This window comes from Emys orbicularis, chromosome 8 (assembly GCF_028017835.1).
Source record: "Emys orbicularis isolate rEmyOrb1 chromosome 8, rEmyOrb1.hap1, whole genome shotgun sequence".
Classification (NCBI taxonomy): Eukaryota; Metazoa; Chordata; order Testudines; family Emydidae; genus Emys; species Emys orbicularis.
This window is the reverse complement of record NC_088690.1, coordinates 11,604,337-11,632,151: the sequence shown is the minus strand read 5'-3', so window position 1 is coordinate 11,632,151 and position 27,815 is coordinate 11,604,337. Positions and strand designations below refer to the sequence as shown.

The 27,815-nt window shown below is 42.2% G+C and overlaps 1 protein-coding gene across 1 annotated transcript in view; it reads left to right on the top strand.

Moving 5' to 3' along the window:
- The window catches only part of SLC1A7 (solute carrier family 1 member 7), a 90,286-nt gene that overhangs the window by 5,603 nt on the left and 56,868 nt on the right, over window positions 1-27,815 (top strand). The gene's annotated exons all lie outside the window — the stretch shown is intronic.

The following is a 27,815-nucleotide window of genomic DNA, read 5'->3' as shown; positions in this document are numbered from 1 at the left end:
ACAGTAAAAGAGGCAGTTAGAGACAAAAAGACATCCTTTAAAAATTGGAAGTTAAATCCTACTGAGGAAAATAGAAAGGAGCATAAATTCTCGCAAGTCAAGTGTAAAAGTATAATTAGGGAGGCCAAAAAAGATGAGCAACAGTAAAAGACACAACAAAAATTGCTGTTAGTTTTTAAGTACAGCAGAAGCAGAAAGCCTGCCAAACAATCAGTGGGGCCACTGGACAATCGAGGTGCGAAAGGCCGTTGCAGAGAAGCTAAATGAATTCTTTGCATTGGTCTTCACTGCAGAGGATGTGAGGGAGATTCCCATACCTGAGCCATTCTTTTTAGGTGACAGATATGAGGAACTGTCCTAAAGTGACATGTCAATAGAGGATGATTTGGAACAAATTGATAAACAGAAATAAGTCACCAGGATCAGATGGTATTCACCCAAGTGTTCTGAAGGAATTTAAATATGAAATCGCAGAGCTGCTAACTGTAGTATGTAAGCTATGACTTAGCCTCTGTACCATATGACTGGCAGATAACTAATGTGAGGCCAATTTTTTAAAAAGGCTCCAGAGGTGATCCTGGTAATTACAGGCCAATAAGCCTCACTTCAGTACCAGGCAAATTGGCTGAAACGATAGTAAAAAACAGAATTATCAGACACATAGATGAACACAATATGTTCGGGGTAGAGTCAACATAGCTTTTGTAAAGGGAAATCATGCCTCACCAATATATTAGAATTCTTTGAGGGGGTCAAGAAACTTGTGGACAAGGGTGATCCAGTAGAAGTAATGTACTTGGACTTTCAGAAAGCCATTGGCAAGATCCCCACCAAAGTCTCTTAAGCAAAGTAAAGGGTCATGGGATAAGAGGGAAGGTCCTCTTATGGATCAGTAACTGGTTAAAAGACAGGAAACAAAGGGTAGGAATAAACGTCCAGTTTTCACAGTGGAGAGAGGTAAATAGCAGAGTCTGTACTAGGTCTGATAAATGCAAAGTAATACACATTGGAAAACATAATCCCAACTATACATACAAAACGATGGGGTCTAAATTAGCTGTTACCACTCAAGAAAGAGATCTTGGAGTCATCATGGATAGTTCTCTGAAAACACCTATTAAATGTGCAGCAGCAGTACAAAAAAACCCCAGAATGTCAGGAACCATTGGGAAAGGGATAGATAGTAAGACAGACACCATCATATTGCCACTATATAAATCCATGGTAGACCCACACCTTGTATACTGCATTCAGTTCTGATCACTCCATCTAAAAAAAGATATATTAGAATTGGAAAAAAGTACAGAGGGCAACAAAAATGACTAGGGGTATGGAACTGCTTGTATATGACGGGAGATTTAAAAGTCTAGGACTGTTCAGTTTGGAAAAGAGATGACTGAGGAGAGATATGACAGAGGTCTACAATATTGTGAATGATGTAGAGAAAGTGAATAAAGTGTTATTTACCCCTTCACATAACACAGGAATCAGGGATCACCCAATGAAATTAATAGGCAGCAGATTTAAAACAAACCTAAGGAAGTCCTTCACACAATGCACACCCTTGTGGTTGCCAGGGGATATTATGGAGGCCAAAAGTATAACTGGGTTATACTCTAAGTCATTCTATCTGCCAGTGGCCCCAAAGGGCTGATATAACAGCCAAAGATTAGTAGGATATAGGAAAGAAAACCTCTGCCATATTCCCTACGCTGACAGCCGTAGTGTGGGGACATGTAGGAGCTACTATACTAACACCCCACCCCAGTGGATGGCCCTCCCAGCCTGGGGTGGTCCTTCTATGGACAGCTATCCTGTATACAGGGCCAGAATCTGCTGGCGGTGCAAAGCAAAGTGGCCAAACTACAGAGTAGGATCTGAGCCAATATCTCTTGCAATATTTGGTGTTTTTCTTAAAGCACCAGCTCCTAGAGTCAGGTGAATACATCACAATCTCAGCTTTCATTTAAAAACAAAAATAAGTTTTGAGTCTCATGGTTGCACAGAACAGCTTAAAAATGTGAATCCTAAAAGCTCAGACACAACAAGGTAAATAAACAGAACCCCACTGCCACAGGGTGACGCCGGCCCTTTAAGAGGGAGTAGGCTCAGTGCACCTGTGATTCATCAGCTGCCTCCCAGTTGGGTTTAAAAGAGGGCAGCTGGGCCCTAGAGGGTGAGAGACCTGGTGAGTTAGGGTTGCCCTAGCGTGCAGACTCAATTCAGGAAAAAGGCAGGTGAGGGACCCGGGAGACTCTGGAAGGTCCCTGATGGAAACTGTAGGTGGTTTCGGGGGAAGCCAGACGATAGGAGAGCAGTAATAATAATAGGCATTTGCTGGCTAACTTCCCCAAGCTAGAGAGCCAGGGCTGGAGAGAGCTAAAGGCCAGAGAGCAACAGAGGGAGTTGCCTTCTGATTTTTAAGCTGAGAGCCAAAGCTGAGGGCTGGAGAGGATGAAGACAGGGGAACAGCGGAGCGGCTCACCTGCTGATGTCTTAGTGCCAGAGAGCAGAACCCAGGAATGCTCTGCTGGTGAGGATGATCTCCTAGCAAAGAGGCTGTAGGGGTTCCGGCTGGTAAAAGTGGGGTTCCATTCTAGCTGGAAGGGCTGGAGTGGCTGTCCTAGCAGAGAGAGAGAAGAAAACTGACAAGGAGTCTAAGTGTGGCAGAAAACACTGGAGTATGGTACGGAAGGACACCCAGCAGAAATGCTGCACGGGTGCGGTGTGGTTCCCACTGAGAAGAGTAGGGTTTTAAGCACTATATACACTGAGTGTGGGAAATGGACTATGTTTGGGACTTTTGTTGAAGACTTTTTGAACTATGTTCTGGTAATAAACTGGGCTCAAGAAGAGCTGTTATTCAAGCAAGAGAGCCTGAAGTGGAGCTATTGGGGATTCTGAATGGGGAAACTGAGGCAGACACACCTATGAGGGTGCTCAAGGAGGAGCTGCTGTAGCACATCAACATTAATATTTTTTACAATCTCGTGGTTTTTAACTCCATGTCATAATTATTTGGAAGCCTGATTCATTATTTTTGAAACCTTGGGGTTGTCAGTACTGCTATAGAATTAAATATAGTTATACACAATACATAATTGTTATAGAGGGGACTCAATGGGCATAGACAAAGGAAAAGAGAAGTGTTCAGGGGAAAACTGAAAATAAAAGGTCAATTATATGTGGGGAAGGGGTGAGGCAAGGATAGAAGGGGGCTCCTGCTACGGGGCTAAAAATAGCAATGTAGACACCAGCCCGAGCTCCAGACCAAGTGGGAACATCTACACTGCTATTTTTTGTGCTGTAGGACAAGCCCAAGTCTGTACAGCCAGGCTCTAAGACTTGCTGCTGGGGGTCTTTTTTAGCAGTGTAGACATATCCACAGAGTCTAGCTGCACCCTGCCTCCTCCTCTGTTCACCGCAGGAGAACAAGAGCCCATATTCATACATAACTAATCATGCATTTGTACACCATAATTTGCACACACACAAAGTAACTTTTTAAAGAAAGAGGTGGAGCCTGGAGAAGGGAGAATTAATAGAAATATGCAGAATTCAAAAACAAGCAAGCAAATCCCGATGCACAGAAAATGAGCTAAACTATGTGTTTCCTTTGTTTTTATTAATCTCCCATCAATGTAGCAATGTCTCATTCACTTTCTAAAGCTGTAATAGGATCACTGTATTCAATCAATGATAAAATTTACAAGGGAAAACCATACTATACAATATCATGAATGTTAAGAAAGAGACTTGCACCTGAAGATATGGGGAAAATGTTACTTGACCATTAAAATCATTAAATTAAGATTAAGATACAATATTTCACAAACTATATTAGATCTCAAAAGTCTAAGTAAATTGAGATTGCAAGACAGTAATGTATGAAGGGACAAATAATTGCAAAGGCATTTTCTGAGACTGCCTGAAATCAAGAAAATTTGGGGCTAAAAATCTTATAAATAGTTTATAGTAGTATTCATAAAGGAAATCCTCCTTTGTCTGTTAGACTATGGGCCTAATCTGGCTGTCACTGAAATTGTCATGGAGCATGATTGGGCTTTATATGATTTAGCAGATGGCTCAAAACTAAAAAAAAATCCCTTCAGAAATAACCAATGGGTTAACTGTTGAAGCTTGTTAGTCACAAAGAATATTATTTTAAGACATTGGAAGGAAATGTCAAGACTTTCTGAAAAGCAATTGCCAGGCATGAGGAGGTAATACATGGAATGGAAAACAAATAGGTCTGAAAGAATTTGCAATTTGTTCTTGAAATACTCAGTAGTGAAATGCTACAAGACCAGATGTTAGACACTGATGAATGTTGCTGTAGTTGTCTACTGTGTTGTACACTGTGTGCGTACATATACACATAGGGCACTGAGTTTAAAACCTTTTTATTTTCTTAATGAGAAAAAGGAATGGGAATATTAAAGGAATATTAAAGGAAAAGCGGATTGTAACAGACAACTGATTTGAGCCAGATCTTGGAATTCAGTAACCCCAAACCTGGACTGTGCTCTGGCCCTTTACACCACTCTACCAGGTGGATCCACCCACTGAATTTAGGCCATGGAGGATATTCTGCAACAGAGGATCTGTCTCCCTTACTCAGTTCTTATTCAGCCAAAACTTCCACTGACTTCTGTTCTTTGGGCCAGGGACTGTCTGTTACTTTGTGTTTTTAGCGTCGCTAGCATAATAGGGCTTGATCCTGATTGAGATCTTTGGGTGCTATCAGAATGCAAGTAATAATAATAATTATTATTAATAGTACAAAATATATTTACTATTTATATGCAAAATATTACAGTAAAAATCTTGGGGCCAGTCTCTGATTCAGATAAGCACACGCATACATGGCTGTAACTGAGATGATGGGAAATGTGAATGTTTATTTTATGTTTATTAGCCCCCTAATATGTTTAAGAAATTTGGGCCCAGATCAGCTATGCTAATTTACACCAGCTGAGTATCTGACTCAGTGTTTAAATTTACCAAGAAACTATTACAGTATAAATAAGTAGTCCCTTGACCTGTTTAGTTCTGTATTACACGGCTTCCCCCAGCAGATGGCTCTGTTCTAGAAGGCTATGTACATTTCTAATTGCTAGCTAGACAACATGAATGTTCACACTCATTCAGGGGCATTAAAAACACATTTCAATAAGATGTTCTAGGGTATTTTTTAATGCTATGCGAGTGCTACCTCCGTGCCTACCCAGAAGACAAGAAAAGGTCTCATCTCTCTGAATTGACTTAAATATGAGACATATTTTTTAGGGCTGTCGATTAATCGTAGTTAACTCATGCGATTAACTCAAAAAATTAATCACGCTTAATTGCAGTTTTAATTGCACTGTTAAACAATAGAATACCAATTGAAATTTATAAAATATTTTGGATGTTCTTCTACATTTTCATATATATTGTATTCTGTGTTGTAACTGAAATCAAAGTGCATATTTTTGATTATAAATATTTGCACTGTAAAAATGATAAAAGAAACAGTATTTTTGTATTCACCTCATACAGGTACTGTACTGCAATCTCTGTCGTGAAAATGCAACTTACAAATGTAGATTCTTTTGTTGTTACATAACTGCACTCAAAAACAAAACAATGTAAAACTTCAGAGCCTACAAGTTCACTCAGTCCGACTTCTTTTTCAGCCAGTCACTAAGAGACAAACAAGTTTGTTTACATTTACAGGAGGTAATACTGCCCTCTTCTTATTTACAATGTCACCAGAAAGTGAGAACAGGCATTTGCTTGGCACTTTTGTAGCCGGCATTGCAAGGTATTTACGTGCCAGATATGCTAAACAGAAGTCTTAAAAGAGCAACACTCTGATGCGGAAACTACAGAACCCGAACCACCAAAAAAGAAAAACAATCTTCTGCTGGTGGTATCTGACTCAGATAATGAAAATGAACATGCATCGGTCCGTACTGCTTTGGACTGTTATCGAGCAGAACCTATCATCAGCATGGATCCATGTCCCCTGGAATGGTGGTTGAAGCATGAAGGGACATATAAATCTTTAGTGCATCCGGCACATAAATATCTTGTGATGCCGGCTACAACAGAGCCATGCAAACACCTGTTCTCACTTTCAGGTGACATTGTAAACAAGAAGCGAACAGCATTATCTCCTGCAAATGTAAACAAACTTGTTCGTCTGAGCGATTGGCTGAAACAAGAAGTAGGACTGAGTGGACTTCAGCCTCTAAAATTTTACACTGTTTTATTTTTTAATGCAATTTTTTTTTTACATAATTCTACATTTGTTAGTTCAATTTTCATGATAAAGCGATTGCACTACAGTACTTGTATTAGGTGAATTGAAAAATACTTTTTCTTTTGTTTTTTTACAGTGCAAATACTTGTAATCAAAAATAAATATAAAGTGAGCCCTGTACACTTTGTATTCTGTGTTGTAATTGAAATCAATATATTTGAAAATGTAGAAAATATCCAAAAATATTTAAATAAACGGTATTCTATTAATGTTTAACAGTGTGATTAATCGCGCGATTAATTTTTTTAATCGCTTCACAGCCCTAATATTTTTTAATTCTTTGACTTGTTTCCCTCCCACACAGCTAATGCTCCCTGGATAAATGGATAGTTTGGAACGATATAGGAATCATTTTCAGTCTTTCTCATTAATAATTGACATGTTTAATTAAGCCAGATTTACAGCAGACACCTCTGTGTCCTGTAGATACCTTAAGTGCTGCCCTTATAAGTGAGGGGAACAGATATTCAGGACTGCCTGACATGTCAGCACCATCTCATTATATTAGTTAGTGCTAATGTAAAACTTCTGGGCAAACATTTGCTGTATATACTGCAGAAGTGATGATAGTCAAACCTGTGCACTGAGACCAGGTGCAATTCATGTAGCAAGATTGCATGTTGAATAACAGACACTAATGATATATGCCGAAAGATCACTATTCTTTTAAATTCTGTGGTTGAGAGAGGGCATTAGACTGTGTAAACTAGATGTTTTTAAAATGTTTGCCCATTATTGCATAATTTAACGGTGATTTAATTACTTTGATCCATCTTCTTATGTCCTAACCTAGTCTAGTCTTTGATTAATTTTCCTATGGTCATGGTACTTATCACACTGCTTTTTGCATTTACTTTTGAATAACTTGCTGTTTGAAGACAAATAAACATGATAATGGAAATAATGCTGTTAGTACGTTCCAATGATATTACTATACCTTATACACTATGAGCCAAATTTTCCTCTCATTTTACCAGTGTTACTCTGAGGTAACTTCATTTGGCCAGAACCTCAACTGAAACAAATCAGCATAGTTCCATTGACTTAAAAATAGAGCTATGCGGATTTACATTAGCTGAGGTTCTGTCCGATTCAATTCAATGGATTTAATCCAAATTTACACCAGTGTAAGTAACAGCAGAATTGGGCCTTTTCAGTCCAGCTCTCTTCCTGCTTGATTGGACAAACTTTTTAATGCAGTCACAAATACAGACTCCAGTTCTCCAAATGTTTATACATGTATATGCAGTCCCATTGAGTTCAAAGAGAAAGAAGGAAGGATAGTCCAACAGTTAGGGCACTAGGTTAGGATTTGGGAGAGTAGGGTTCACTTTTCTGCTCTGCTACATACTTCCTGTGTGACCTTAGGCAAGTCACTTAGCCTTTCTAGGTATGTTTACACAGCCTGCGGCAGCGAGCTTCCTAGCCTGGGCCAATAGATTTGGGCTAGTGGGGCTCACACTAGTGCTCTAAAAATAACTGTAGATAGCACTCTGAAGTTGTGGCTTGGGCTCGAACTTGGGCCCTGAAGCCCATCTCCCAGTTATTTTTAGAGCACTAGCATGAATTCTACTAGCCCAAATCCATTGACCTGGGCTGGGAGGCTCGTTTCTGCGGGGTGTGTAGACATATCCTCTGTGCCTCAGTTCCTCATCCATACCACTAGGATAACAGTACTTTCCTACTTCACAGGGGGGTTTTGAGGGTAAATAAATTAAAGATTGCAAAGTGCCTTGAGATATTCTGATGAAAAGTGCTATATAACTACAACTATTATTATTATTAGTGGGTAAGTGTTGGCAGGATAGCAATTTAAATGGTCAAAAGTCTGAAACTTGCCATAACTTGTGCCTATGATCCTGCCACATGTATGTTCCCTTTTAGAGAGACACAGCCCATTCCGTTTCATCTTGGAGTTCATGATAATTTCTTATTATTTTAGTATCAACAGTTTGCTATGCACTTGAGATAACTAAAGAGCGTACAGTTTTTACTCTTTTCCATGTACAGAATCTTTCAACAAATAATTTCTCTCCATTTTTATCCAGGCTCTCAAAAGCTGGCTCTGTGCTAAGTTAATGTTGTTAAGATGATCTCTCCCCCAAGTAGGTTGACACAAGTCTATATTCCTTTATAATTTAATATATTTGTTTCTGTGTTCCTCTGGGATAGTACTAAGTCTGCCTTTTTGGTGGCTGATCCAAATTCTAGATGGGCTAAATATAGAACAACCCATCATGTTATCAGTTTTGATAATCCTTTATCCTTCTGCTCAGATTCCCCAGTGGGTTATCCCCGTTCATGCTATTAAAGCCTGGTATTTAATTAGGAAACTACTTCATTAGGGCACTGCTCAAGGTGTTTCCCGGCTCTAGATTTTTTCCAGGCTTTCCTGCCTGGGCATTTGCTTTTTCACATCCTGTTCATTCATGGGTATTGCCCCTTTCTTCTCTTTGTTGATCCAGCACCATTGTGACATATTCAGTCTTCTTTCCCAAGATCTGTATATTTTATTTGCAGACTTGCTGCTTCTGCATACTCTTTTTGATAACTTATAGCACTTAAAACTTCTTTATTTGAGAATGGGGGGTTTGGTTTAAAATATATTTGGAAGCCAGATCCTCAGCGTGTGTAAATTTTGTCCCACAATATTTTGCTTGCTGTCAATTGAAGGTGTGTCACTTACAGGTCTCGTGCACTTGCAGTTTGCTATAGGGGCAAAATTGCATCTGTAGATTTAGAGGGGTTTTCCCAGGTGTTTCTGGATAAATTTTCCCTCCCTCACACTGTCCTGAAGGGGCCCACCATGCTATGTACTTAGATGACTTTTAACCTCCATTCCTTCATGAGGTATCTGCATTTGGTGGTGTTTGTTTCATGGTTTATGAAAAGCTTTGGGATCCTTTGAGATGGTAGGTGCATACAAGGCCAGACTTCCAAAAGCCTCAGGTTTTCAAAAATGCCTGGCACCCACAACCAGGGCCAGATTTTCAAAAAAGCTCAAAAGCCAGCAGCTCCCATTGATAGTTTATTTAGGTGCCTAAGTGGATGCTCACCTTTTCTGAAAATATGGCCAGATTGTGGGTACTGAACATTTACGACAATTCCGTCCATAAGCAATTTTTTTATTATACGTTCAGGGAAGCTATTACCTTAAATCAGGCTGGTACCAAGAGCCATGAAAAGCAATTTTTTTTCTCAAAGTGTGAGGCAGTCTGGGAACGGATGATCTGTCTAGGCTGGGTCACTGTAGTCATGAAATGGGGAGGAGAGCTAGTCCCCGAATGATCTTCCTAAAACATGTTGCTTTCATTAACCTCTGTGTAACATACATGGTACACTGGCACATCAAGGACAGCGTTTAGTGGTGCATGTTGACATTTAACTTTACTGTGGTGTTAATTTTTGAAGAGGGAAATAAAAGATTTAACAATGGGATGTCTGTTCCTATCTCTTTGAGATATATGTTCGTAGCTGGAGTGTAAGTGAAAAATAGCTTCATGATACTGTTTGGTTTGGGTATGTTATGGGAAAATCTGTGCAAAAAGTCATCTTATGAAGCAAAGAAACTTACATTTCAAACAGGTTTATAATGCTTCTGTGGGGGAAAGTATGGCTTTTTTCTCAGCAAAAGGCTTTAGGACTTGATAAAAATACTATTCCAAGCAGGGTCCTCGGAGAGCCGTAGATGGTATTTCTGCAGCTGCTTTTCAAGCCCCCATTAGCTAATGCAATACTAAAATGATTGCATTGTGATGCCCTGTCCCATGCACCCAATTTAACATCAGCTTTTATATGTCTAATAGCTGGGTGATTGGTCTTTATGAAATGAGGTCTAGAGAGGACAATTTACTTTATACAGATCAAAAATGAATCAAAGAGAAACCAGCATTTTTTGTTTAGGTTTGTGTTTTGTTTTTCTCCCATTCAGTGATGTGAATTTGTCAACACAATAGAGACTGATCTCCTAGTCCCAGAAGCAGATTAGCAGCATTAGCAGCGCACACAGAACTGACCTCATTGTCATTCATGTAAAACTAGGATTAACCGATGCAATGATGCAGCACTCATATTCCTGCTGGCTTCTTGGTTAAAATTTAATCATAAATATATAAGAGACAAATTCTGTTGTCTCCAAAGAGTTGTATTTCTATCCTGGACAGATAGTCTAGTGACCTAAACCAGACACACACATTTCTACCAATACAAAGTGTAAACAGGTGACCTATGTTAACTTTATCTATCATGCCCATCACTGATACCGAAATAATGATGAGTAGAAATATAATGCAGTCCAATTAGGAATATATTCTCAGCCCTTCCCTATGATATGTAGGTTACAAAGGAGATATGTGCCAATTTTTACCTACTTTCTTGAGAGAAAATCTCTGCAAAGAAGCAAGTCTTGAAGGAGCGAGATATAGAGTGAAAAGCAAAACTGGTCTTGAATAAAAGCAAAAGGAAAGGATTATGCAACGGAAAAATGAGCTGGTCGGAGAGCAAAATAACTTGATTCGACTGTTATTTTACACGATCCACATCGCTAATACGGTGTAGAAGTTAAATTAAATTACGGTGAAAGCTGTACAAGAGAGCACCCTTACTAACAATCCTTTTGTTTTGAGAGATTGTCCCAGGGTATTCTCAAATGCACAGAGGACAATTCTACTCCAACTTTTTAGGAGCCCACATATGTTAAGCCCTCACTTTTTGTCAGTCACTCAAATGACTGTCTACTGTCTAGATAGGTTTCACTATATAAGTGACGCTAACAGTAGCTAACTTTAGGCATGTAATGTCATTTGGCCAGATCCTTGGGCATACTATGTCACCTCTCCACCCTTCTGTGTCAGAAAGGAGATGTAAAGACAGCTTAACCAGTTACCTGGGGATTCCTCCAACATAGGGATAATCCCTAGCCTAGGTGGTATAGAAGGGGCATAGCACCGCTATACCATCAACCATCCAAGCTCCCACTGTAGGGAGTACGGCCTGGGGAAAAGAGACCTGGCCAGAGCATTGCCACTCTCCAGTGATCCTCAGCTGTTGTAATGGCCCGTTGTGGTGGTGGGAAGCCAAACGTAATTTAGAGCAGCCATGAGGCTACTCTAAATGTCACCAGCTCCATGACTGGAGATTATAAAGGAGGACAAAAACAGCTTTCCTCCTCCCATGTCCTCTCCAGTGTCATTTACAGTATATCCAGGCCAGAGGAGCTGCTTATTGCGCCAATGAGAATCACATTGTATAATGAGGGGAGGAGAGAAACTTCTTTAATTTTTTGTCTAATGTCAACAGGGGCATTTCAATGAAAAATTGAAGTATTTGTAGGTCCTTAACAATATATTAAAACATGTACACAACAAAGAGTCTGTTACAGAGATGTTATCTTCTGTCTTCCAACTAAAAATGTACTCTTGACTTCGTCTCAGTCGTTCTGGTTTTGAAAAAAAATTTGTTTTCCAAAATAATTTTCTGTGTGTGAATTTTTAGTGCTGGTGAAAAGGGGCTGAATTAATAGCTCAGGAGCCGAATTCCTCAGGTTATCCATAGAACAGGTACAGCTACGGCATGTGCCTTTAGCTTGCTGGGACTGGGCAAAGTTTTGGCACTATTCCCAGATTTGGGCCTCTTGGCACACACACTAGGTACACACCTCATATCTGACACTCCTCTTGGCCATGGGAACCCCCACAATACACTTGCATAGGCACTGAAACTAGTGCCATCTCCCCCAAGTCTCACCAGCAGCTCTTATATGTTCCCCAGAATTCCACTGAAGGTGTGAGCCTTCTGATTTACAGCTTTCCTCTTCAGAGACACACATTAGTGAAAGCCAACAGACAGACTCTACACAGGATTCTAAAACACCATAACTCTTTACTTAGGAGATAAAGCACAAGAGATCATTTAGAAAACAGTGAACACACAGAATGCAGGGCCCCTCACTCTAGCTCATACTTCTCTTAGGGGTCCATCTGCATTCAGAGAGGGAGGGTTTGTTCCCTCTCCCTGCCAGCCTGTCTGTCTCACCAGGCTCCTGTAGCAACTCCCCTGAGCTTCAGCAGGTGAAAATGGCCAAAGACCCAGAGTAGAACAGCTCCTGCCCTTTTATAACTTTCCAGTCTCATCTTTCAGGTGACTCTCTGATCAAGCTCCTCTGGCGATCACCGACCCCTACCAAATGATGTAATTGCTAGGAGATCTCCCTTACTAAACCAGTTCTCAAGGGGAGGAGTTGGCCATTGTCTAGGCTGCTTCTATTTGAATAGAGGACCATCCAGGTTTAACTACCCCCTTGAAATTCTAGTACATCATGGAGGTAAAAGAACAACAGAGAATGCAACCAAGCCTCATATTCAAAATGGAGTTTGCAGTTTGATAAAGATATATACAGTTTCCAATATCAAACAGAATTAATAAGCTGTACAGATTCCCCAGATCATCACAGTGAAAAGTTTTATATCTCATTATCAATCACTTGAACCAGCTAGTCTCTCAAATCACACACATCTAACATGAAAAGAAACTTGAGGCAGGGCATGTAATACTAAATATCATGAATGCTTCTACTACCATGTTTTTATATATGAATGTTATAGATGTGCATGGCACTTTGCAGATGCCTAGAAGGAGAAGGTTATATTTAAATTAGATGTGACAACGGCAAGGATGACAGACAGTGGGGGAGAACAAGGGTTACAACAGTGAGAGATCAGGAGATGCTCATTATTCCAAATGCTTTTTGTTAGTTCCTTTTTAAGTTTTTATTGCAAATATTTCTTAATATATTAAAATCTGTGAAGAGAGGGCAAGAGTAGATATGAGTGCCGGAGAACAAATCTGTTATACACAATGGACCAGTTGTTTATGACAGAAGGCGCATGGGGAGGGCACTTAGGCATGGGGAGGGGAAAGGCTGTTCTTAGATGTATGGCCTGGTCTACACTAGGAGTTTATGTCGAATTTAGCACCGTTACATCGAATTAACTCTGCACCTGTCCACACCACGAAGCTATTTAGTTCGACATAGAGGTCTCTTAAATTCGACTTCTGTACTCCTCCCCAATGAGGGGAGTAGCGCTAAATTCGACATGGCCATGTCGAATTAGGCTAGGTGTGGATGGAAATCGACGGTAATAGCTCCGGGAGCTATCCCACAGTGCACCACTCTGTTGACGCTCTGAACAGCAGTCCGAGCTCGGATGCTCTGACCAGCCACACAGGAAAAGCCCCGGGAAAATTTGAATTCCTTTTCCTGTCTGGGCAGTTTGAATCTCATTTCCTGTTTGGACATCGTGGCGAGCTCAGCAGCACTGGCAACGATGCAGAGCTCTCCAGCAGAGATGGCCATGCAATCTCAGAATAGAAAGAGGGCCCCAGCATGGACTGATCGGGAAGTCTTGGATCTGATCGCTGTGTGGGGCGATGAGTCCGTGCTTTCCGAGCTGCGATCGAAAAGACGGAATGCAAAGATCTACGAGAAGATCTCTAAAGCCATGGCAGAGAGAGGATACAGCTGGGATGCAACGCAGTGCCGCGTGAAAATCAAGGAGCTGAGACAAGGCTACCAGAAGACCAAAGAGGCAAACGGACACTCCGGATCCCAGCCCCAGACATCCCGTTTCTACGAGGCACTGCATTCCATCCTAGGTGCGGCCGCCACCACTACCCCACCACTGACCGTGGACTCTGAGGAAGGGATATTGTCGACGGCCGGTTCCTCGGAGATGTTAGCGGACGGGGAAGATGAGGAAGGAGATGAGGAGGACGAGGCAGTCGACAGCGCTTACAACGCTGATTTCCCCGACAGCCAGGATCTCTTCATCACCCTTACAGAGATCCCCTACCAACCGTCCCCAGGCGTTAACCCGGACACAGAATCAGGGGAAGGATCAGTCAGTAAGTGTTTTAAACATGTAAACATTTATTTTTAACAGAACAGGAATATTAACAATATTAACAATGGCTTTTTCATGATTACTTTGCCCTAGGCGCTTAACGTTTCAGTCCTTGGCAGTGCAACTACTGAAAAAAAATCTAACAATGTCCGGTTTAGCATGATTGTTTTGCCCTAGGCGCTCTACTGTTTAGTCCCTGCCAGTGCAGCTACAGTAAAATCCAGTCTATATGTCCGGGGATAGAGCAGAAATCCTCCTGGGACATCTCCACGAAGCTCTCCTGGAGGTAATTGGAAAGCCTTTGCATCAGGTTCCTGGGGAGAGCGGCCTTATTGGGTCCTCCGTGGTAGGAAACGTTTCCGGGCCAGGAGACAAGCAAGTACTCGGGGATCATCGCCTTGCAGAGCATGGCAGCATACGGCCCTGGTCTTTGCAGGCTTTCCCGAAGCATCCTTTCTTTCTCCGTCTCTGAAATCCTCATCAGAGTGATGTCGCTCATGGTGACCTGCTTTGAATTAGGTAGGGGAATGTTAGTATTGGGACTGCTTGCCTGTTCCTTTACAGAACTGTAACCGGCGGTTTACAGCCACGCGGTGGAGGCGGGAGAGGAGCAGCATACAGGGATCTTTCCCTGGGACAGCCGCGAGGGGGTGGGACAGGGGCAGAGTTCATGCTTGCCGGATTGCTGGCAGCAGGGACTGGCATTGCTTTGAACGTGAAAGGAGGCCAGTGCTATTATTAAAGTTTTAAGCAGCCACAAGTCTACGGCTTACCATGTCAGCCTGTTACCCAAATTCCGCTGTCCTGTCCCGCTTGTCTGATCTGCACTGCAAGACCCCAGGCACTGAATGCGAAGGCCGAAAATTCGACCTTGTCCTGAGTGCGCATGTGATAGGTGCTGTGCATGGTCTTGTTCACAGAGAAAGACTATGTTCTTTGTTCAACCAAAAATTTATCTTTCTGAGGAATTCACTCCCTTTTTCCCATCCCACAGCTGCGACTGTCTCCCGAACTACCCTGGCATCACAGTCCCAGAGGCTAGCGCAGATTAGGCGTAGGAAGAAGAGGACACGGGAGGACATGTTCTCGGAACTTATGGGCTGCTCCCGAGCCCAGGCAGCCCAGCAGACCCAGTGGAGGGAGAACTTGTCCCAAATGCACCGATCACACATGGAACGGGAGGAGAGGTGGCGGCAGGAAGACCAGCAGGCGACTCAAACGCTGCTTGGACTAATGAGGGAGCAAACGGACACGCTCCGGCGCCTTGTGGATGTTCTGCAGGACCGGAGGCAGGAGGACAGAGCCCCGCTGCAGTCTATCTCTAACCGCCCTCCCCCGCCACAAAGTCCCATACCCCCCTCACCCAAAGTCCCAAGAAGGAGGGGCGGCAGAGTCCATGAAAACTCTCACTCCACCCCTGCAGACTGCTCAAGTACCAGAAGGCTCTCATTCCCCAAAATTTGATAAGTCCTTTCCTTCCCGCCTCACCCAAGCCCCCGTCCCAGTTTCATCCCCCAGTTTCATGTGTAGTTGCTAATAAAAAATACGTTTCTGTTAATTACTGTTTCCATCATGTTCTTTTAGAGGAGAGTCTGTTTGAAGGGGGGGAAGGGGGTTGGTAATTGGACAGGACAGTCACCTTTACCAGGGTACAGACGCGGGGGCAGGTTCAGCAGCAGGGCACACACACATTGCATTCACTAGTTGCCCTGGTCAGTCTGGGAGGTGGTTTTCATGTTCTGTGGGAGGGAGGGGGGGGCTATGTGACTTTGTGGCGGGGGAGGGCGGTTAGAGATCTTATGCAGCGGTCCTTATCCTGGATCACAGAGCCACGCAGCAGGGGATCTGTAACCGTCCTCCCCCTGCCACAAAGTCACATAGCCCCCACACACAGATTCCCGAACAGGAGGGGTGGTAGGCTCCGTTGAAACAACCAGTCCACCAGTGCGGAGCCTGTCATTCCTGGAGTTTAGAAGCGTCCTTTGCATCACTACACTACACCCGCTCCCCACCACAGTCTGCGTCCCAGGTTCAACACTTTCCCGCGAAAACAGTAATAAAGAAAACGGTGTTCATTAACAAATTTCAAGTGATTTTATTTTTAAACGTGTGTTGGAAGGGGGTGAACGGGGTGAACGGGGTATGTAACTGGAGAGAATAGTGAACATTTACTGGGTAAAGAAACGGGGGCAGGTTCAGCTTCTCTGTAAACAAACTTAATAGTCACAGGTTACCCTGCTCACTCAGGAACCTAGCTTTCAAAGCCTCCCGGATGCACAGCGCGTCCCGCTGGGCTCTTCTAATCGCCCGGCTGTCTGGCTGGGCGTAATCAGCAGCCAGGCTATTTGCCTCAACCTCCCACCCCGCCATAAACGTCTCCCCCTTGCTCTCACACAGATTGTGGAGCACACAGCAAGCTGCAATAACAATGGGGATATTGGTTTCGCTGAGATCAGAGCGAGTCAGTAAGGTTCTCCATCTCCCCTTGAGACGTCCAAAAGCACACTCCACCACCATTCTGCACTTGCTCAGCCGGTAGTTGAAGAGTTCTTTTTCAGTGTCCAGGGCGCCTGTATAGGGCTTCATGAGCCAGGGCATTAGCGGGTAGGCTGGGTCCCCGAGGATGACTATAGGCATCTCCACATCCCCAAGAGTTATTTTGTGGTCCGGGAAGTAAATACCTTCCTGCAGCCGTCTAAACAGACCAGAGTTCCTGAAAACACGAGTGTCATGAACCTTGCCCGGCCATCCGACGTTGATGTTTGTAAAATGTCCCCTATGGTCCACCAGTGCTTGCAGCACCATTGAAAAGTAGCCCTTTCGGTTAATGTACTGGCTGGCCTGGTGGTCCGGTCCCAGGATAGGGATGTGAGTTCCATCTATAGCCCCACCGCAGTTTGGGAATCCCATCGCGGCGAAGCCATCTATGATGACCTCCACGTTTCCCAGGGTCACTACCTTTGAGAGCAGTAGCTCAACGATTGCGTTGGCTACTTGCATCACAACAACCCCCACGGTAGATTTGCCCACGCCAAAGTGGTTCGCGACTGACCGGTAGCTGTCCGGCGTTGCAAGCTTCCAGAGGGCTATGGCCACTCGCTTCTGGACAGTCAGGGCTGCTCGCATCCGGGTGTCCTTGCGCTTCAGGGCAGGGGACAGCAACTCACAAAGTTCAAGGAAAGTTCCCTTACGCATGCGAAAGTTTCGCAGCCACTGTGATTCATCCCAGACCTGCAGCACTATGCGGTCCCACCAGTCCGTGCTTGTTTCCCGGGCCCAGAATCGCCGTTCCACAACATCAACATGACCCATTGCCACCATGATGTCCTCGGCGCGGGGTCCCGTGCTTTGTGACAGGTCTGTGCCACTCTCAGACTTCAGGTCCTCACCGCGCTGCCGTAGCCTCCTCGTCCGATTTCTCAGCATCTGCCTCTGGGAAAGGTGGACGATAAGGTGCGAGGTGTTGACAACGGCCATAACTGCAGCGATGGTTGCAGCGGGCTCCATGCTCGCAGTGCTGTGGCGTCCGCGCTGTCACTGACCAGAAAAGTGCGCGAACTGATTTCCCGCCGGCGCTTTCAGGGAGGGAGGGCGGGAGTGACTGTTGGATGACGACAGTTACCCAAAACCACCCTCGACACATTTTTTTCCCCAGAAGGCATTGGGGGCTCGACCCAGAATTCCAATGGGCAGCGGGGACTGCGGGAACTGTGGGATAGCTGTCCACAGTGCACCGCTTCCAATGTCGACGCTTGCCCCGTTAGTGTGGACTCACAAAGTCGAATTACTGTCCTTAGTGTGGACACACACGTTCGACTTTGTAATATCGATTCCACATATTCGATTTAAGTAAAATCGAACTACTCTCGTAGTGTAGACATACCCTATGTAATATGTATGGCTGCCTATGTGCTGCTCTGCAGCTCAGAATAACTGGAGCATAGAGCACTCTGGCCCCTGCACCTGCCCTGGCATACCTCTGTGCTGGGGGCTGCAAGCAGGGATGAAGTAGGGCTGCGTACACCAGCCCTGAGCTGTTCCTGCACTAAGGGAGTTCTCCAGGGGATAGTTCAGGTCCTTTTGGCTACAAAGGGGCTAGAATCTGACCCAATATATTCAATTTTGTCATATTTTCTCCGTCTTATCTGTAAAAAAAGAGCAAAGTTGGTAGTAAAACATGTCATGTTGTAAAGAGTTATGCATGTTGTAATCTCTAAATTGGACTAACCCAATAGAAATTACGTAGGAAAGGTCAGGATCCAATTTTGCGTGATGGGCATCTGTGATCACAAAGTGAACGGGTGTGGAAAGGGCCAAAGCAGTTACCAGCTGGGTATAAGTAATTTGTAGATCTGACCAGGGCCGGCCAGCATTTCTGCCGCCCCAAGCGAAGAAAAAAAAAAAAGAAGCCGCGATCGGCGGTGGCAGTTCGGCGGCAGGTCCTTCGCTCCTAGAGGGAGTGAGGGACCTGCCACCCCCGAATTGCCGCACGTGCCGCCCCTCTCCCTTGGCCGCCCCAAGCACCTGCTTGTTAAGCTGGTGCCTGGAGCCGGCCCTGGATCTGACAGAACATTTCTGTACCTTCTAAATGCCTTCAAACACTTGGACAGTGTTTCATACATTGAGCAGCAGTGACATGTGACATTGGAGGAGTTGGGTGGATTTCTTCTGTTTCCTCAGGATAAAAACATCTGTGAATCATAAACAGTTGAATGAATCTTTCGTTTGTTTATCTATAATTCAAACTGACTGTTTTAAACTTTGTTTATTCTTTTCTTAATCTAAAGACACTTGAAAGAATTGGCAAGCCAGAAAATTAAAGACCATTAAATGGATTTTTTCCATGAATCCAAAGCCCTATTTATCTAATTTATATGAATTCTTTTCATTTGCATCCTGAGTTCTGGCTTTGGGAAAGAGTTTCTTTATTAAAGCATTTCAAGTCAATGTAACAGCTTGCATTTTATGAATGCTGCTAACACTACAGTTTCTCAGATCTTTTTATCTCTCTGTGATCAAAGTCTGCTGTATGTTCCTTCCTACCTTCCTGGGTCTATCCGGGTGGCCCAGTGCACTGGACAACTTGGAAGGGAAGCAGTGATGTAAAAGTTGCCTGGCTTATACCCTCAGTGGGACATGAAACATGTGCTGTCCTGCTCACATCAAAGATAATTTTGCCATAGTATTTAATGGTAGCAAGATAGGGCCCATAGGGCTGGAAGGGCAGAGCTATTAGGCAGTAGCAGCTCTCAGTGGAAACAGGAAAAATATGTCCTGTCATGAAGCCATACTGAGGTTAAAGGCTTGGATGACCCTGCATCACTGCCTGGATTCAGGGAGAATGGATGGAAGAAGGAGAAAGACTCAGGAGGACATTTTGGGGGGTGGAGAGATTTTTGAGCTGGAAAAGATTTTGTTTCTTTGTCCCTCCCTTTAACTCCCATGCCCAATATTAGTTCTAAAAACTACAGTGCTATCCCAGCCTAATAGAGAAGGCCCATGACCATGGCATACAGGACCCAAGTGTTTGTTTATTCTATTTCCTTATGGTAACTCCAAATCCCGCTTAGCGCTGCACTGCTTTTTATTTAATTAAATATTTCCTGCAGTGTTTTGGGGACCTCCTGAACTGGTGCAGAGCTTGCTGTAATGCACTGGGAGAACAGAATGCATGGGGTGGATTCTGGGCTAGATTCTTTTATTATTATTATTTATGTATTTATTATAGTAGTACCTAGCAGCCCCAGTCATGGACTAGGACCCTATTGTACTGTACAAACACAGAACAAAAAGACAGTCCCTACACCAAAGAGTTTACAATCTAAGTAGAAGACAAGAGACAACAGATGTATAAAGACAGACTGAAGAGTACAGGGAAACAATGAGATAATATTGATCAGCATGATAGGCAGTGGTTTCAACACTTGTCAATTTATTATTAATGCATATAAGAACTAATAAAAATGAGGAGGAAATATTGTGGAATATTATTTCAACTTCTGGTCAAAATTTCAAAAATTTTAGACTAGCTCTAAAATCACCTTATATTCCTGGGGCATTATGATCAGAAAATACTGTGGAAAAGCATTTTTTCAGTATAAATGTTCTGTTCCTTCATTTGCTGCACTATGAAATTCCCCCTTCAAGCTGCTCTGTTCTATCTTTGTCATCACTGTAAAGTCTCTTTTTAGAGTTACAGTCCGTTCCAAAATGGTATTCCCACAGGAGTGGAGTAGTTTGCAGAAAAAGCAGATATACGTGTGCTTGAGGAAGCAGAAGTGTACAACTCCTTCCTCATATGTAGATAACTTTGTAGACTTATTGTCTTGAAGGATAGTTCTGTGATTAAAATGCAGGACTGGCAGTCAAGAGACCTGGGATCTGTTCCTTGCTGTGTTGCAAACTTCCTGTTTGACCTCAAACAAGTCTCCTCATGTCTCTGTGCCTTGGTTTCCCCATGTGTTAAATGGGGATAATAATGCTTCCCTATTTCACCTGTGGCTAAATTCTTTAATGTTTGTAAAGTACTTTAAGATGGCAGGATGCTACAGAAATGAAAATTATTATAATGATGAGGCTTTCAAAGATTGACCTTGACAAAAAAGGTAAACAGAAGCATGACTGATAAATCAACAAGCATTAGAGAACCCTGAACTGCACTGCACTTCCATGCTGCTGAAAGTAATGTAATCATCTCTAATGTAGTTGTTAGAGGGGCTTCCCAATCTCATTGGGAGATCATGTTTAGGAAGGGCTTTTCCATGGCAAGCAATTACGAAATGAGAATAGGACTCAGTGTGGGGGATGAATGAAAGCAAACATGAGTCTAGTAATGACTGTTGGTGGTTAATACTTGACCATTACTTCTTGACAGGATTAATGTCTTTCTCATCACACTAATCCCTTTTGATAACTTTATCCATAATCCATCTATTTCAAAGCAATATCCAGATGGCTTCTGGTGGTGGTGAAGAGACACGTTTTCCCTTTCCAAGGGTATGTTTTTGATGTTGAGGCAGGTAAAAAAGGAATGCAGCCTTTTAAAGAGGAAGCTATGTAGAAAGAAGTAGGAAAGCTACAGAAGGCTAGGATGGTTCTGATTTTACTAATGTAAGTAAAAGTTTTCCCAAGCACCCATGTATATCAAGGACTGCCAATATGACCCCAAAAATGCTGATGAGGAGTTGTCATCTGTTTGCCATGAGACTTTCTAATTAGGGTCAATGGAAATCTGGGGAGTTCCCCCCACGCTTAGTCAGAAGTTGTTTTAAAATCTATGTTTTGCTTTGCTTAAGCAAATTTTACTCAAAGCACACATGAAATACACTAATAAATAGTCTCAGTTATTTGTGCCATTACTAGGTAGTTCAAAATAAAACTTTTTTATTACATCCAGTCTTGTATTTTTAAAAAAATCCCTAAATTCTTGATCTTTCTTTCCCCTTCCAACTATTTTTTTAAAAATCCCTAAATTCTTGATCTTTCTTTCCCCTTCCAACTTCCCCTTAAGATTTTAGCCCAGATATCTTACAGTCCATTGAGATCTTACCATTACCATCCCCTTTTTGTTCCTTCCTCCTAGACTACTAAACTGGAGCCCAAACAAACATACCTGGTATTGGATAGAACTTTAATTTTTGTAGATGAGTAAAAATTGTAAATCACACTGAGATGCTCTCATAGAAGGTGCTACATAAGTGCAAAGTATTACTATTGGGGATCATTCTTCCTAATGAATTCAACCATACTAGATACAACATTTTAGCTAGATGTTTCTGTTAGGATGATAAATGCTGTTATGTTTCAGAGTCTATATGCCACGAGTGAATGGGGATAGCTATTGGCAAAATTTTGCTCTTATTATGTAAACTCAGAGTAAGTTCAATGACTTAATAAAGTTCCACCCCCGATTAGTGGGATTTTCTGATGTGACCTGATACATCAGTTTAGAAAAGGCAAGTTAGAAATGGTCATATTATGAAACAATAAATTGTTTTTCAGGAAATGGAGCAATGTAAATGTAGAGCTAACTAAAGCCTCATGAAAGAGTGGAGTACATTTCATTTGTTACAAATAAAATTCTATACCCTACAAGTAACGCTAATATGGGCCATCAGTTCTGCAGCATTTAAAGACCAACAAGTTACAGTAAGTCAGCTTTAATGAGGTTTGATGGCCCATAAACCCAGAAACATATGGACTCATAGTGAACACAGAACTTGCAGTGGGTACAGCTTAGATGACCAGCCTTATGGATGATTGTTGGACCCTGGGAATGCATGAGTTCACCAAGGATTTATTGGATCAACTAGGCTGAATCAGGAAAAGGCAGAAGCAGACTACTCCAAGGAGCACAAAGAAGCCCCTGAAATATTTTCCCTATTTTACTGGAACATTACACACATCAGATTTTTTGTTCATTTCAAAAATTGAGGTCATGGGGTTGTGTGTCAGAGAGAGGAATTTATAGAAATATAGGAATTGCCATAGTGGATCAGACCTGAGATCTGCTCTAGTTCATTATGCTGTCTCACATAGTGCCCAACATCAGACACTTTAAACTTTAAAGGAAGGTGCAAGAATTGTCTCAGTCCCTACTAGCTTGGCATTGGCTTAAACTTTCGACCATGACATTTAATATCTCTTCCAAAATTTGTTAGCATTAACTATTCTAATATACATTTTGGAAAAGCTATTCAACCTTATAGTCAAGGGCATATTTTGCTGTAATAAAATTAACAAATAGTTCCTGGGAGTGGTGTGAAAAGAACATTCATGTTTTTGCAGAAATGATGGAAAGTGCAAGGGTTGCCATAACTATTCAGATGGCTGAAAAGTATTTTAAGTTGTAGGACTCCCATTTGCCCAAACTTTGACAAACACCAAACAACTCTTTGAATGCTTTACCATATGTCTGGTGACTTCATTTCATGTATCAAACATTTTTCATGTGACTTCAAGGCTGATCAATTTCAGAGGCCTGATGAGGAGTGACATTATAGTACATGAGAGCCAGATATCGGTTGGAAGATATTGAAATGTGTGTCTGCTAAGAAGTTAAAAGTGAATTAATACAAAATCTTGAAAGAAGCTTGTGAAACTACTGGGAGTATTTTTGTTTACTTACATAGTCAAGAATCAACAGAGGGTCCTGTGGCACCTTTAAGACTAACAGAAGTATTGGGAGCATAAGCTTTCGTGGGTAAGAACCTCACTTCTTCAGATGCAAGAAGTGAGGTTCTTACCCACGAAAGCTTATGCTCCCAATACTTCTGTTAGTCTTAAAGGTGCCACAGGACCCTCTGTTGCTTTTTACAGATTCAGACTAACACGGCTACCCCTCTGATAATAGTCAAGAATGTGCATTATAAGAACCTAGAATAGAGGGAAAACCTGAATTTGATAAGGTCAGCTTGATTTAAGATAGACAACCATTTGGAAGCTCACCTCTCCTGACTTCTCTATTTTTCTAGAAATTAAGAAGCATATTTTTCACTGACATTCTTCCAACCCATTATAAGAACTCTTAGGGCTGCTCAGACCAATAGTGAGGAGACCCTCTCTTGGAGGAATGACTGCATATTACTTATGTTATGCAATAGTTGTGATGCTGGGGGTGTGTGGTAGACTGGATCTCCTCTTCCTTTTGGCATCAACAAACACCTGAAGACAACTGAGAAAAAATGTCAGACTTGTCATATTAGTTACTGGACTTCTCTTCTTGAAAGTGATTCTCAGGGTTTGCTTAAAATGTAGCATGCCCCATCTCACCCACAGCCTTCAGACAGGTAATTTCTACCCCTTCCTTTTCTAACTTGGGCATTGCATGAAATTAACAGGATGTGCCTTGCCTGAGAACTGCAAACCCTATTCAGCCTTTCACCCTTCTACTGGTTACCCCTGTTGTGCCTCCATAGTTAATTACTTTTGAGGACTGTCTCATCACTACTTTATCTGGTGGCAGGATAATCTTATTACAGATGATGATCTTGTTAATTAATATCCCCAAAACAGGACAATCTCATTATTAGCCCCCTCCAGGATTTATCACCTATGAGCCAAGCTTTGACTGGATCCTAACTGCACACCATATTCCCATGTGTAGCTCCCTTGCCCTCGAGTTGATGATAGGCATATGAAGCAGCAGAGATGTACTTGTTTTGCGAATAACCAAGTCCATTCTAGCTTTGTGTGCAGAGTGCCTTCACCATCAATCCCCTGTTGATCTATAAAACAATGAACATCCATGAAAACTTCTTCATACTGTCCAACCAATATGATCAAGTGGTTAAACTGGTATTAGAATATTTCTAGATCCTAGGGTATGGTTTGTATTATATTCTATAGTGATGAAGGAAAGCACGCAAATTTTGCATTCTCATACTCTTTTCAGCATGTAGGTCTTTGGTGTAAGTCATATAGGGGAAGAATACTCCTATCTGCATAAACTGGTTTGGGTTAGTCCAACCCCCTTTTACTCTTGTGTTAGGTTCTTTGAAAATGAAGATTCTGTTGCTCTGGGTTTAGGCTGTATTAGAGGAATCTCTTTGTCTTAGGCCTATATAGTATGTGAGGTTTAGAAACAGTTACATGTTTTTATGATTTGTGCAATGCTCACTGGATGTTGAGGCATATGCCCCAGACCCTACTGTCCACTTTCAGGCTTATTTTAGGCCTTGTCTAAACGAGGAAGTTGTGCTGATTTAACTTAAATCACATAACTCACTTGTGTGGACACTTATTTCTGTTTGAGTGCCTTCCATCAACGTGGTTTACATCAATAAGGAATCAACTAGACCTATTTAGTGCAATCGGTACAACTTTCTCACATACACAAAGATTTAGGCTGACAGCAAAGAATGGTGTTAAATGCTGGCTGAAGCTACAAGAGCTGTGGTGGGAGAGTGCTCATTTTCACTGAAGGGCAACTTCCTGATTAACAGAAGTGATGACTGTCTCAAAAGGTGGGAGAGTGCTCATTTTCACTGAAGGGCAACTTCCTGATTAACAGAAGTGATGACTGTCTCAAAAGAGGTCACACGCAGTCATCCTTTGCTAGAAGCTTGGTGGACACTCCATTGGGCCTCAAAAGAGAGAACTGTGTTTAAGAACCTAAGAACACAAGAACGGCCATACTGGGTCAGACCAAAGGTCCATCAAGCCCAGTATCCTGTCCTCTGACAGTGACCAATGGCAGGTGCCCCAAAGGGAATGAACAGACAGGTTATCATCAAGTGATCCATGCCCTGTCACCCAATCCCAGCTTCTGGCAAACAGCGGCTAGGGACACCATTCCTGCCCATCCTGGCTAATAGCCATTGATGGACCTATCTTCCATGAATCTATCTAGCTCCCTTTGGAACCCTGTTATAGTATTGGCCTTCACAACACCCTCTGGCAAAGAGTTCCAGATGTTGACAATGCATTGCGTGAAAAAATACTTTCTTATGTTTGTTTTAAACCTGCTACCTATTAATTTCATTTGGTGGCCCCTTGTTCTTGTATTATGAGAAGGAGTAAATAACACTTCCTTATTTACTTTCTCTATACCACTCATGATTTTATAGACCTCTATCATATCCCCCCTCAGTCGCCTCTTTTCCAAGCTGAAAAGTCTCAGTCTTATTAATCTCTCCTCATACGGAAGTCGTTCTATACCCCTAATAATTTTTGTTGCCCTTTTCTGAACCTTTTCCAATTCCAATATATCTTTTTTGAGAGGGGGCAACCACATCTGCACCATTCAAGGTGTGGGCGTACCATGGATTTATATAGAGGCAATATGATATTTTCTATCTTATTATCTATCTCTTTCTTGATGATTCCCAACATTCTGTTTGCTTTTTTTGACTGCCGCTGCACATTGAGTGGATAATTTCAGAGAACTATCCACAATGACTCCAAGATCTCTTTCTTGAGTGGTAACAGCTAATTTAGACCCCATCATTGTATATGTATAGTTAGGATTATGTTTTCCAATGTGCATTACTTTGCATTTATCAACATTAAATTTCATCTGCCATTTTGTTGCCCAGTCACCCAGTTTTGTGAGATCCTTTTGTAGCTCTTCGCAGTCTGCCTGGGACTTAACTATCTTGAGTAGTTTTGTATCATCTGCAAATTTTGCCACCTCACTGTTTACCCCTTTTTCGAGATCATTTATGAATATGTTAAATAGGACTAGGCCCAGTACAGATCCCTGGGGAACACCACTATTTACATTCTCCATTCTGAAAACTGGCCATTTATTCCTGCCCTTTGTTTCCTATCTTTTAACCAGTTACCAATCATGAGAGACCCTTCCCTCTTATCCCATGACTGCTTATTTTGCTTAAGAGACAGTTAGTAGTCCTGCAATTTCACATTTGAATTCCATCAGGTCCTGGAGACTTATTACTGTTTAGTTTATCAATTTGATCCAAAACCTCCTCTAATGACACCTCAATTTGGGACAGTTCCTCAGATCTGTCACCCAAAAAGAATGTCTCAGGTTTGGGAATCTCCCTCACATCCTTAACAGTAAAAACCGATGCAAAGAATTCATTTAGTTTCTCCGCAATGGCCTTATCGTCTTTGAGTGCTCCTTTAGCATCTCGGTCGTCCAATGGCCCCACTGGTTGTTTAGCAGGCTTTCTGCTTCTGATGTATTTAAAAAAATTTTGCTATTACTTTTGGAGTCTTTGGCTAGCTGTTCTTCAAATTCTTTTTTGGTCTTTCTAATTATATTTTTAGACTTAATTTGCCAGAGTTTATGCTCTTTTCTATTTTCCTCATTAGGATTTATCTTCCACTTTTTAAAGGATGCCTTTTTGCCTCTCACTGCTTCTTTTACTTTGTTGTTTAACCACGGTGGCTCTTTTTTGTTCTCTTACTATGTTTTTTAATTTGAGGTATACATTTAAGTTGAGCCTCTATTATGGTGTCTTTAAAAAGTTTCCATGCAGCTTGCAGGGATTTCGTGTTTGGCACTGTACCTTTTAATTTCTGTTTAACTAACCTCCTCATTTTTGTGTAGTTCCCCTTTCTGAAATTAAATGCTACAGTGTTGGGCCGCTGTGGTGTTTTCCCCGCCACAGGGATGTTAAATTTAATTATATTATGGTCACTATTACCAAGCGGTCCAGCTATATTCACCTCTTGGACCTGATCCTGTACTCCACTTAGGACTGAAAAGGGGACTAATGGTTAAGGCACAGGACTGGGAATTGCAAGACCTAGGCTTTTTTCTAAGCTATGCCACAGACTTCATGTGTAACCTTCAATATGACACCTAGGGCCAGCTTCTTTCCCCCTTACTCGTGCTGGGCCTGATTCTCCACTGAATTGTACCTTGTGGAGTAATTTATCTCTGTGAAAAGTGAGTGTAGAATACTATCATTTTGAACTGGTTGCATTTTGCACTCACTTTTCACAGGTGCAGTGGACTACACAAGGTGCAAGGAGGTGGAGCATTAGGCCTCTTGAGTAGTACCTGACTCCACAAGTCATTCTAATGTGAGTAAAGGTGTCAGAACTGGGCCCTTAACCTTTAAGTGTCTGTTTGCCTGTCTGTAAAATTAAGATGATAATAGAGGGATATTTTGAGGCTTCATTCATTAATGCTTTAA